General features: G+C 25.7%; 2 long non-coding RNA genes across 3 annotated transcripts in view; one reads left to right on the top strand and one right to left on the bottom strand.

Annotated features, from left to right (window-relative positions):
• Window positions 1–6,693, top strand: part of LOC126278634 (uncharacterized) — a 46,129-nt gene extending 39,436 nt beyond the window's left edge. For both annotated transcript variants that reach the window (XR_007550742.1, XR_007550743.1), the window contains exon 2: window positions 6,665–6,693. This is a non-coding gene — a long non-coding RNA (uncharacterized LOC126278634). The remainder of the gene's footprint in view (window positions 1–6,664) is intronic.
• LOC126278632 (uncharacterized) overlaps window positions 1–12,094 on the bottom strand; it is a 37,318-nt gene extending 25,224 nt beyond the window's left edge. The window contains exon 1 of the long non-coding RNA XR_007550740.1: window positions 11,347–12,094. This is a non-coding gene — a long non-coding RNA (uncharacterized LOC126278632). The remainder of the gene's footprint in view (window positions 1–11,346) is intronic.
• Window positions 12,095–12,300: the final 206 nt, after the last annotated feature.

Below are 12,300 nucleotides of genomic sequence, written 5' to 3'. Positions count from 1 at the left end.
TATCACCAGATATTGAATAATAAAACAAACGAAAAGAATAAGAAGCAGTTAAACCAGTAGAAAAAAAAAAAGAAAAAAATTAAACAATTAATTCATCTTAAACAAACCATCTCAAGAATTAAATCCTTTGAATAAAATCCCGCTAAAAAAGGTATTCCACACAAAGATAAACTAGAAACATTAAAACGAACTGAAGTTAAAGGTATGAAATTAACAATTGATCCTATAAAACGAATATCCTGAGAATCCTTCAAATTATGAATTATTGAACCTGCACATATAAATAATAATGCCTTAAACAAAGCATGAGCCAATAAATGAAAAAATGCAAGCTTTGGATAACCTATAGTCAAAATTCTTATTATTAAACCAAGTTGTCTTAAAGTAGAAAGAGCAATAATCTTCTTTAAATCAAACTCAAAATTAGCGCCCAATCCAGCCATAAATATAGTTATACAACCAATTAAAAGTAAAAATCAACCACAATTATAAGTATCCAATATTGGTCTAAAACGAATTAATAAATAAACACCAGCAGTAACAAGAGTAGAAGAATGAACTAAAGCAGAAACAGGAGTAGGAGCTGCTATAGCAGCAGGAAGTCATGAAGAGAAAGGAATCTGAGCTCTCTTAGTTATAGCTGCTAAAACAATTAATATAGTAATGAGCTTTATTTCAAAAGAATTAGAAATAAAATCATAATAATAAATATAATTTCAACCACCAAAATTTAACATTCATGCAATAGAAATTAAAATAGCAACATCACCAATACGATTAGAAAGTGCAGTTAATATACCAGCACTATAAGATTTTACATTTTGATAATAAATAACTAAACAATAAGAAACTAAACCTAAACCATCTCAACCTAATAAAATTCTAATTAAATTAGGACTAATAATTAAAAAACCTATAGAAAGAATAAATATTAAAACAATAATAATAAAACGATTTATATTCTTTTCACCAGATATATAATCCTCTCTATAATAAATAACCAAAGAAGAAATATATAACAAAAGATATAAAAATAAGAGATATTCAATCCAAAATTAAAGTTATAACAACTATAGAACCATTTAAATTGAAAAGCTCTCACTCAACAGAAACTCTATAATCAATTATTAAATAATAAATACCTAAAATAAAAATTATAGTTCTCGAAATAAACAAAGAAAAAAAACTCAAAGAACAAATAGAAAATAAATTCACGGCCTAAGATGAAAAACTTCATATCATTGATTCCACAAAACAATATTTTTAATTAAAATACTTAAGCAAACTAAACAAAGAAATATTCACCCTTTAAACAGAGAATATTTAAAGGCAATCAATGTAAAAGTAAAAGATGATATTGACGAAAATAACCAAGAGAACAAGTATAAACACCAGAATAATAATTCCCATGCTGAGAATAAGAATATATATACAAAGTATAAACAGCTCTAAAAAAAGATAAAAAAATCAAAGCAAAGAATCTAAAAGAAGATCAAGATATAATTCTATTTAATAATCTAATTTCACCTACCAAATTTAAAGAAGGAGGAGCAGCCATATTTGATGATCTTAAAAGAAATCATCATAAAGCCATTCTTGGCATCAAATTAATTATACCCTTGTTAATTAATAATCTTCGTCTACCTAAACGTTCATAAATAATATTAGATAAACAAAATAAACCAGAAGAACATAAACCATGACCAACCATTAGAGAAAGAGAACCTACACAACCTCATCAATTCATAGTCATCAATCCACCAATAACCATTCTTATATGAGCAACAGAAGAATATGCAATTAAAGACTTTAAATCAACCTGACGAAAACAAATAAATCTTACAATAACACCCCCAGATAAACCTAAAGACAATCAAAAATATTTAAACTTTAAACCCAAATAAGAAATAACCTTTATAACACGAAAAATACCATAACCACCTAACTTTAATAAAACACCAGCAAGAATTATTCTACCTGAAATAGGGGCCTCTACATGAGCCTTAGGAAGTCATAAATGAACCAAAAACATAGGTATCTTAACTAAAAAAGCCAAAATTATAAATACATAAAACATAAAATAATAAGAACCAAAATCAACAAATAAAGGAAAATATAAAGTATTAGAAAAATCATAAACCTTAAATAAAACTAATAATAAAGGTAATCTAGCAACCAAAGTATAAAAAATTAAATAAACACCAGCCTGCAAACGCTCAGGTTGATAACCCCAACCCAAAATTAAAAGTAAAGTAGGAACTAATCTAGCCTCAAAAAAAATATAAAAAGAAAGAAGACTTAATCTAGCAAATGAACAATAAAGCATAATTATTAAAATCAAAACCATAAAAACAAAAAAATTAGAATGATATGAACTTAAATAAACGGAACCTCTAGCAGTGATTATTAAAGAACAAATCCAAAAACTAAGTAAAATTAAACTAAAAGAAAAATAATCAATACCAAAATAATATCTAATTATATTCAAATCAGCATATGAATAAACACAAATTATAAAAACAAAACCCGACAGAAACATTAAAGAATGAACCAACCATCAACAGTAAAAATAGAGAATATAAACATTAGTTTTAATAGTTTAAAAAAAACGCCGGTCTTGTAAACCGGAAATAAGTCCAGCCCCCACTTTTGAAACTTCAGAGGTGGAAAAGCTTCCATCATCGGTCCCCAAAACCGGTATTTTAAATAAACTAACCCCTGAAATGATCAAAATAATAATTATATCATTATCAAATGTAATAAATATTAATTTTATTAAATTAAGACACCCAATATCAATAATGCTTTTTATTATCCTTCAAACCTTCCTAGTTGGATTAATAACAGGAACAATAATAGAAAGATATTGATTATCATATATTTTATTTTTAACATTTCTTGGTGGTATACTAGTATTATTTATTTACATTACAAGAATTGCATCAAACGAAATATTTCAGCCTAAATCAATCACTATAATTATTACATTAATAATGTGAGTATTTATCATATTAATATTAATTATTCTAGATATATCTATATTTATAGACTTTTTCAAAAACGCCGAATCTATAAATATTGATAATTCAATCAATTATCAAGAAATAACAATATCTTTAGAAAAATTATCAAGAAATAACAATATCTTTAGAAAAATTATATAATAGACCAACATTCATTATTACAATAATAATAATAATTTATTTATTTTTAGCACTACTAGCAGTTGTTAAAATTACCAATATTAATCAGGGACCTATTCGTAAAATAAGATAATTACTAATGAATAAACCCTTACGATTAAGACATCCTTTAATTAAAATTATTAATAACTCTTTAATTGACTTACCTGCCCCAACAAATATTTCATTTTGATGAAATTTTGGATCCCTATTAGGGTTATGTTTGGTAATTCAAATCGTAACTGGACTATTTTTAGCTATACATTATACATCAAATATTGAAATAGCATTCAGTAGTGTAGTACACATCTGCCGAGACGTAAATAATGGTTGAATTATCCGAACCTTACACGCAAATGGAGCATCTATATTTTTTATTTGTATTTACTTACATGTAGGACGGGGAATTTACTATGGATCTTATATATATATACATACCTGAATAATTGGTACAGTGATTTTATTTTTAGTTATAGCAACTGCATTTATAGGATATGTCTTACCCTGAGGCCAAATATCTTTTTGAGGTGCAACAGTAATTACTAATTTATTATCAGCAATCCCATACTTAGGAACAGATTTAGTCCAATGAGTATGAGGAGGATTCGCTGTTGATAATGCAACATTAAATCGATTCTTCACATTCCATTTTGTATTACCATTTATTATTGCTGCTATAGCAGCAATTCATTTATTTTTTCTTCACCAAACAGGATCTAATAATCCTCTTGGACTAAATGGAGATATTGCAAAAATTCCATTCCATCCATACTTTACCTTTAAGGATTCTATTACATTTGTAATAATAACATCATTATTAATTATACTATGTTTAATTAATCCTTACCTATTAGGAGATCCAGATAACTTTGTACCTGCCAACCCATTAGTAACACCAGTTCACATTCAACCAGAATGATATTTCCTATTTGCATATGCAATTCTACGATCTATCCCTAATAAGTTAGGAGGTGTTATTGCATTATTTTTATCAATTAGAATCTTAATAATTTTACCATTTTATAATAAAACACCATTCCGAGGCATTCAATTTTACCCTATTAATCAAATTTTATTCTGAATTATAGTAGTTGTTGTATGCTTACTAACGTGAATTGGTAAACGACCTGTTGAAGAACCTTATATTATAACAGGTCAAATCTTAACAATTATTTACTTCACATATTTCTTAATTAATGTCCATGTCGCAAACGCATGAGATAAATTAATTAAGGAATAAAGTTAATTAAATTAGGAAAAGCATATGTTTTGAAAACATAAAATTAGAAGTTTAACTCTTCTATTAACTTTTCTCAAAAAATTTCACTAAACAAATGAGATAAATAAAATCTTTAAACCAACAAAGAAAATAAAAAAATTCAAAGATAAAGGTAAAAAACTTTTTCAAGCTAAGTACATTAATTTATCATAACGGAACCGTGGTAATGTTCCACGAACCCAAATAAAACCAAAAGATATAATAGCAAGCTTAATAAAAAATATAAAAGAATAAAAATCACCGCCCAAAAAAATTAAAGCCAATAACATTCTTATGAAGACAATTCTAGTATATTCAGCTAAAAAAATTAAAGTAAAACCACCCGCACCATACTCAATATTAAATCCTGAAACTAACTCAGATTCCCTTTCAGCAAAATCAAAAGGAGTACGATTAGTTTCAATTAGCAAGAAGCAAAACAAGCTAAAGCTAAAGGAAAAGAAATAATAATAAATCCACAATAAAGCTGACAGTTTATAAAATCAAACATATTAAAACTACCAATTAAAATAATTAAAGACAATAAAATTAAAGCTAAACTAACTTCATAAGAAATTGTTTGAGCAACAGAACGAAGAGAACCTAATAATGAATAATTTGAATTAGAAGATCAACCAGCAATTATAACAGTATAAACACCTAATCTAGTACAACATAAAAAAAATAAAAATCCATAAGAAAAAGAACACATATAAGTTAAATAAGGAAAAATTACTCAAACGGCTAAAGAAATCATTAAATTAAAAACAGGGGAAAAATAATAAAGTAGGTAATTAGATATAATAGGAATTGGCTGCTCCTTACAAATTAACTTAATAGCATCTCTAAATGGCTGAGGAATTCCAACAAAACCTACCTTATTTGGACCCTTTCGAATCTGAATATAACCTAAAACCTTACGCTCTAATAAAGTTAAAAAGGCAACACTAATTAAAACACAAATAACCAATAAAAGAAAATTCAAAATAAATATAAATAAATCATAAAGTATCAATACTATTTGTAGAAAAAATCTACATAAATGAATTCTAAATTCAACACATTAATCTGTCAAAATAGTAAATAAATTAATATTAATCAATATAACAAAAAATATTTTAACCATATGGTCCTTTCGTTCTAATATGGATTAACAATCTTAGGATAGAAACCGACCTGGCTCACGCCGGTCTGAACTCAGATCATGTAAGAATTTAAAGGTCGAACAGACCTAATCATTGGGCTCCTGCACCCAAAATTTTTCTTAATCCAACATCGAGGTCGCAATCTGCTTTGTCGATATGAGCTCTCAAAAACAATTACGCTGTTATCCCTAAGGTAACTTAATCTTATGATCATAAATTATGGATCAAAATAACAAACATAAATAAATGATATAATAATGAAGAGTTTATCTATTCTTCATGTCACCCCAACAAAACATCATCATTAAATATAGAAAGACAAACAAAAAACTATATAAAAGTAAAATGTCAAGCTCTATAGGGTCTTCTCGTCCTAAAGAAGAATTTAAGCCTTTTGACTCAAAAGTTAAATTCAAAAATTTATTAAGAGACAGTTGATTTCTCATCAAGCCATTCATTCCAGCCACTAATTAAGAGACTAATGATTATGCTACATTTGCACGGTCAAAATACCGCGGCTCTTTAAAAATACGCTCAGTGAGCAGGCCAGACCTCAAAATATAAACAAGAGGACATGTTTTTGATAAACAGGCGGAAATCAATTTTGCCTAGTTCCTTATAATAAGTTCACAAGGTAAAAATTTCATACAAATAAATATACTAATTCTATCATTATTACAAAAATTTTAAAATTAAATTAATAATCTTAATAAAAAACCTAAAATATTTATAAAATCAAAATAAAAAATAATGAACTAAAACGTAATCTTAAAGATAGCTGGTTTAAAGCTTACTATTATATTTCTATAAAATAAATTATAGGTTATTAACTTCAAAGCTTATCCCTTAAAGAATAAATAAGTTAATATTTTTACTTAAAAAATTAAATAATAACAAATAACTTTAAAAAATTAAATTTTTTCTTAAGAAACTAGATATCTTGGGAAACGATTAATATCTCATTTCTATAAATAATTTAATAATAATTATGATACATTAACTATAAATTATTTATAAATCAACCCAAATCGAGACAAGTAAAATAAATACTAAAATTTTTATAAACCCTGATACAAAAGGTACAATAAATAAAATCTACTTAAAAAAATTTAAAATAATATTTCATAAAACACTTACATTACCAATAAACTATAATTTAAAAAATCAATTCTATAAAATATACTAAGACAAAAATACAATAAAATTATTTATATTAAATAATTAAATAAACAAAAAATAAATATAATAAAATAAATAATCAAGATATCCTGATTTGCACAGAAAAATTTTCAGTGTAAATGAAACACTTTACTAATAAGTTATATCTTGAAACTCTTCCTAGATACACTTTCCAGTACATCTACTATGTTACGACTTATCTCATCTAAATTGAAGCTACTTTAAAATAAAATAGAATAATCAATAATGAGAGCGACGGGCGATGTGTACACATCTCAGAGCCAATATCAGTTAAATTAAATAAATTAAATTACTATCAAATCCACCTTCATTAACAGTATTTCACTATCAAATCCGTTATAAACAAAAATCTATTGTAACCCACCTCCTCTTAACTATAAGCTGCACCTTGACCTGAAATATTTTATAATTATAAATCTTGAGAATTATAACTCTAAAAAGATTCTCTGATAACGGAGATATACAAACAAATAAATTAAGTAGAGTAAATCGTGTATTATCAATCATGGGGTAGGTTCCTCTGAATGGAATGAGATACCGCCAAATTCTTTGGGTTTAAAGACCTTAACTAATAGTACCCTGGTAAATATAATTAACATTTAAAATAATAGGGTATCTAATCCTAGTTTATTATTTAAATTTCACAGATTCATAAAAAGGGCCACAAATAAATTTTAACATTTCACCTTACAAATTTATATTTCAACCCTAATAATATAAACAACTGTTTTAACAAATAATATTCACTTGTATCAAACGTATAACCGCGGCTGCTGGTACGAATTATGCCGATAATACATCAATTGCTAAATCCAGAATCACTTGATAATTAAATCAAATTACTGCAAAAAGAAAATTTAGTCTAACAAAACTTACATATAATACAAAGAAAAAGTGAATAAACAAGCAAGAATAAAACTTTTAAAAATAAAAAATAAGAAAATTTTAAATCTATCAATTCAGGAAAAAATAAAAGATTCAAATATTTAAAGAAAAAAAAGAAAAAAACCACAAACATTAACAAAAAAAAGAAACGCCCCTATGTATGACCACAACAACTTCTCTATTATATATAATTAAAGAATAATATGGAACATGTATAGCAATAAATGTATTATATTCTTTCTTATTTAATCTTTCTTTTCACTAAAAAAAAATAAAGATTAAATAATATAATAAATATATTTTATACAATTATGTAATTTAATATAATATGTTATTAATATGAATTCTTTTTTTATATTAAGTTAACTTTCATATATATTAGTTAAATAATATAATTATAGATTAAATTAAGACACCCAATATCAATAATGCTTTTTATTATGCTTCAAACCTTCCTAGTTGGATTAATAACAGGAACAATAATAGAAAGATATTGATTATCATATATTTTATTTTTAACATTTCTTGGTGGTATACTAGTATTATTTATTTACATTACAAGAATTGCATCAAACGAAATATTTCAGCCTAAATCAATCACTATAATTATTACATTAATAATGTGAGTATTTATCATATTAATATTAATTATTCTAGATATATCTATATTTATAGACTTTTTCAAAAACACCGAAACTATAAATATTGATAATTCAATCAATTATCAAGAAATAACAATATCTTTAGAAAAATTATATAATAGACCAACATTCATTATTACAATAATAATAATAATTTATTTATTTTTAGCACTACTAGCAGTTGTTAAAATCACCAATATTAATCAGGGACCTATTCGTAAAATAAGATAATTACTAATGAATGAACCCTTACGATTAAGACATCCTTTAATTAAAATTATTAATAACTCTTTAATTGACTTACCTGCCCCAACAAATATTTCATTTTGATGAAATTTTGGATCCCTATTAGGGTTATGTTTGGTAATTCAAATCGTAACTGGACTATTTTTAGCTATACATTATACATCAAATATTGAAATAGCATTCAGTAGTGTAGTACACATCTGCCGAGACGTAAATAATGGTTGAATTATCCGAACCTTACACGCAAATGGAGCATCTATATTTTTTATTTGTATTTACTTACATGTAGGACGGGGAATTTACTATGGATCTTATATATATATACATACCTGAATAATTGGTACAGTGATTTTATTTTTAGTTATAGCAACTGCATTTATAGGATATGTCTTACCCTGAGGCCAAATATCTTTTTGAGGTGCAACAGTAATTACTAATTTATTATCAGCAATCCCATACTTAGGAACAGATTTAGTCCAATGAGTATGAGGAGGATTCGCTGTTGATAATGCAACATTAAATCGATTCTTCACATTCCATTTTGTATTACCATTTATAATTGCTGCTATAGCAGCAATTCATTTATTTTTTCTTCACCAAACAGGATCTAATAATCCTCTTGGACTAAATGGAGATATTGAAAAAATTCCATTCCATCCATACTTTACCTTTAAGGATTCTATTACATTTGTAATAATAACATCATTATTAATTATACTATGTTTAATTAATCCTTACCTATTAGGAGATCCAGATAACTTTGTACCTGCCAACCCATTAGTAACACCAGTTCACATTCAACCAGAATGATATTTCCTATTTGCATATGCAATTCTACGATCTATCCCTAATAAGTTAGGAGGTGTTATTGCATTATTTTTATCAATTAGAATCTTAATAATTTTACCATTTTATAATAAAACACCATTCCGAGGCATTCAATTTTACCCTATTAATCAAATTTTATTCTGAATTATAGTAGTTGTTGTATGCTTACTAACGTGAATTGGTAAACGACCTGTTGAAGAACCTTATATTATAACAGGTCAAATCTTAACAATTATTTACTTCACATATTTCTTAATTAATGTCCATGTCGCAAACGCATGAGATAAATTAATTAAGGAATAAAGTTAATTAAATTAGGAAAAGCATATGTTTTGAAAACATAAAATTAGAAGTTTAACTCTTCTATTAACTTTTCTCAAAAAATTTCACTAAACAAATGAGATAAATAAAATCTTTAAACCAACAAAGAAAATAAAAAAATTCAAAGATAAAGGTAAAAAACTTTTTCAAGCTAAGTACATTAATTTATCATAACGGAACCGTGGTAATGTTCCACGAACCCAAATAAAACCAAAAGATATAATAGCAAGCTTAATAAAAAATATAAAAGAATAAAAATCACCGCCCAAAAAAATTAAAGCCAATAACATTCTTATGAAGACAATTCTAGTATATTCAGCTAAAATAATTGAAGTAAAACCACCCGCACCATACTCAATATTAAATCCTGAAACTAACTCAGATTCCCCTTCAGCAAAATCAAAAGGAGTACGATTAGTTTCAGCTAAGCAAGAAGCAAAACAAGCTAAAGCTAAAGGATAAGAAATAATAATAAATCAACAATAAAGCTGATAGTTTATAAAATCAAACATATTAAAACTACCAATTAAAATAATTAAAGACAATAAAATTAAAGCTAAACTAACTTCATAAGAAATTGTTTGAGCAACAGAACGAAGAGAACCTAATAATGAATAATTTGAATTAGAAGATCAACCAGCAATTATAACAGTATAAACACCTAATCTAGTACAACATAAAAAAAATAAAAATCCATAAGAAAAAGAACACATATAAGTTAAATAAGGAAAAATTACTCAAACGGCTAAAGAAATCATTAAATTAAAAACAGGGGAAAAATAATAAAGTAGGTAATTAGATATAATAGGAATTGGCTGCTCCTTACAAATTAACTTAATAGCATCTCTAAATGGCTGAGGAATTCCAACAAAACCTACCTTATCTGGACCCTTTCGAATCTGAATATAACCTAAAACCTTACGCTCTAATAAAGTTAAAAAGGCAACACTAATTAAAACACAAATAACCAATAAAAGAAAATTCAAAATAAATATAAATAAATCATAAAGTATCAATACTATTTGTAGAAAAAATCTACATAAATGAATTCTAAATTCAACACATTAATCTGTCAAAATAGTAAATAAATTAATAATAATCAATATAACAAAAAATATTTTAACCATATGGTCCTTTCGTACTAATATGGATTAACAATCTTAGGATAGAAACCGACCTGGCTCACGCCGGTCTGAACTCAGATCATGTAAGAATTTAAAGGTCGAACAGACCTAATCATTGGGCTCCTGCACCCAAAATTTTTCTTAATCCAACATCGAGGTCGCAATCTGCTTTGTCGATATGAGCTCTCAAAAACAATTACGCTGTTATCCCTAAGGTAACTTAATCTTATGATCATAAATTATGGATCAAAATAACAAACATAAATAAATGATATAATAATGAAGAGTTTATCTATTCTTCATGTCACCCCAACAAAACATCATCATTAAATATAGAAAGACAAACAAAAAACTATATAAAAGTAAAATGTCAAGCTCTATAGGGTCTTCTCGTCCTAAAGAAGAATTTAAGCCTTTTGACTCAAAAGTTAAATTCAAAAATTTATTAAGGGACAGTTGATTTCTCATCAAGCCATTCATTCCAGCCACTAATTAAGAGACTAATGATTATGCTACCTTTGCACGGTCAAAATACCGCGGCTCTTTAAAAATACGCTCAGTGAGCAGGCCAGACCTCAAAATATAAACAAGAGGTCATGTTTTTGATAAACAGGCGGAAATCAATTTTGCCTAGTTCCTTATAATAAGTTCACAAGGTAAAAATTTCATACAAATAAATATACTAATTCTATCATTATTACAAAAATTTTAAAATTAAATTAATAATCTTAATAAAAAACCTAAAATATTTATAAAATCAAAATAAAAAATAATGAACTAAAACGTAATCTTAAAGATAGCTGGTTTAAAGCTTACTATTATATTTCTATAAAATAAATTATAGGTTATTAACTTCAAAGCTTATCCCTTAAAGAATAAATAAGTTAATATTTTTACTTAAAAAATTAAATAAAAACAAATAACTTTAAAAAATTAAATTTTTTCTTAAGAAACTAGATATCTTGGGAAACGATTAACATCTCATTTCTATAAATAATTTAATAATAATTATGATACATTAACTATAAATTATTTATAAATCAACCCAAATCGAGACAAGTAAAATAAATACTAAAATTTTGATAAACCCTGATACAAAAGGTACAATAAATAAAATCTACTTAAAAAAATTTAAAATAATATTTCATAAAACACTTACATTACCAATAAACTATAATTTAAAAAATCAATTCTATAAAATATACTAAGACAAAAATACAATAAAATTATTTATATTAAATAATTAAATAAACAAAAAATAAATATAATAAAATAAATAATCAAGATATCCTGATTTGCACAGAAAAATTTTCAGTGTAAATGAAACACTTTACTAATAAGTTATATCTTGAAACTCTTCCTAGATACACTTTCCAGTACATCTACTATGTTACGACTTATCTCATCTAAATTGAAGCTACTTTAAAATAAAATAGAATAATCAATAATGAGAGCGACGGGCGATGTTTA

This window comes from Schistocerca gregaria, chromosome 6, assembly GCF_023897955.1.
Source record: "Schistocerca gregaria isolate iqSchGreg1 chromosome 6, iqSchGreg1.2, whole genome shotgun sequence".
NCBI classification, from domain to species: Eukaryota; Metazoa; Arthropoda; class Insecta; order Orthoptera; family Acrididae; genus Schistocerca; species Schistocerca gregaria.
The sequence above is the reverse complement of the archived record's forward strand: the minus strand, read 5'-3'. Positions and strand labels throughout refer to the sequence as shown.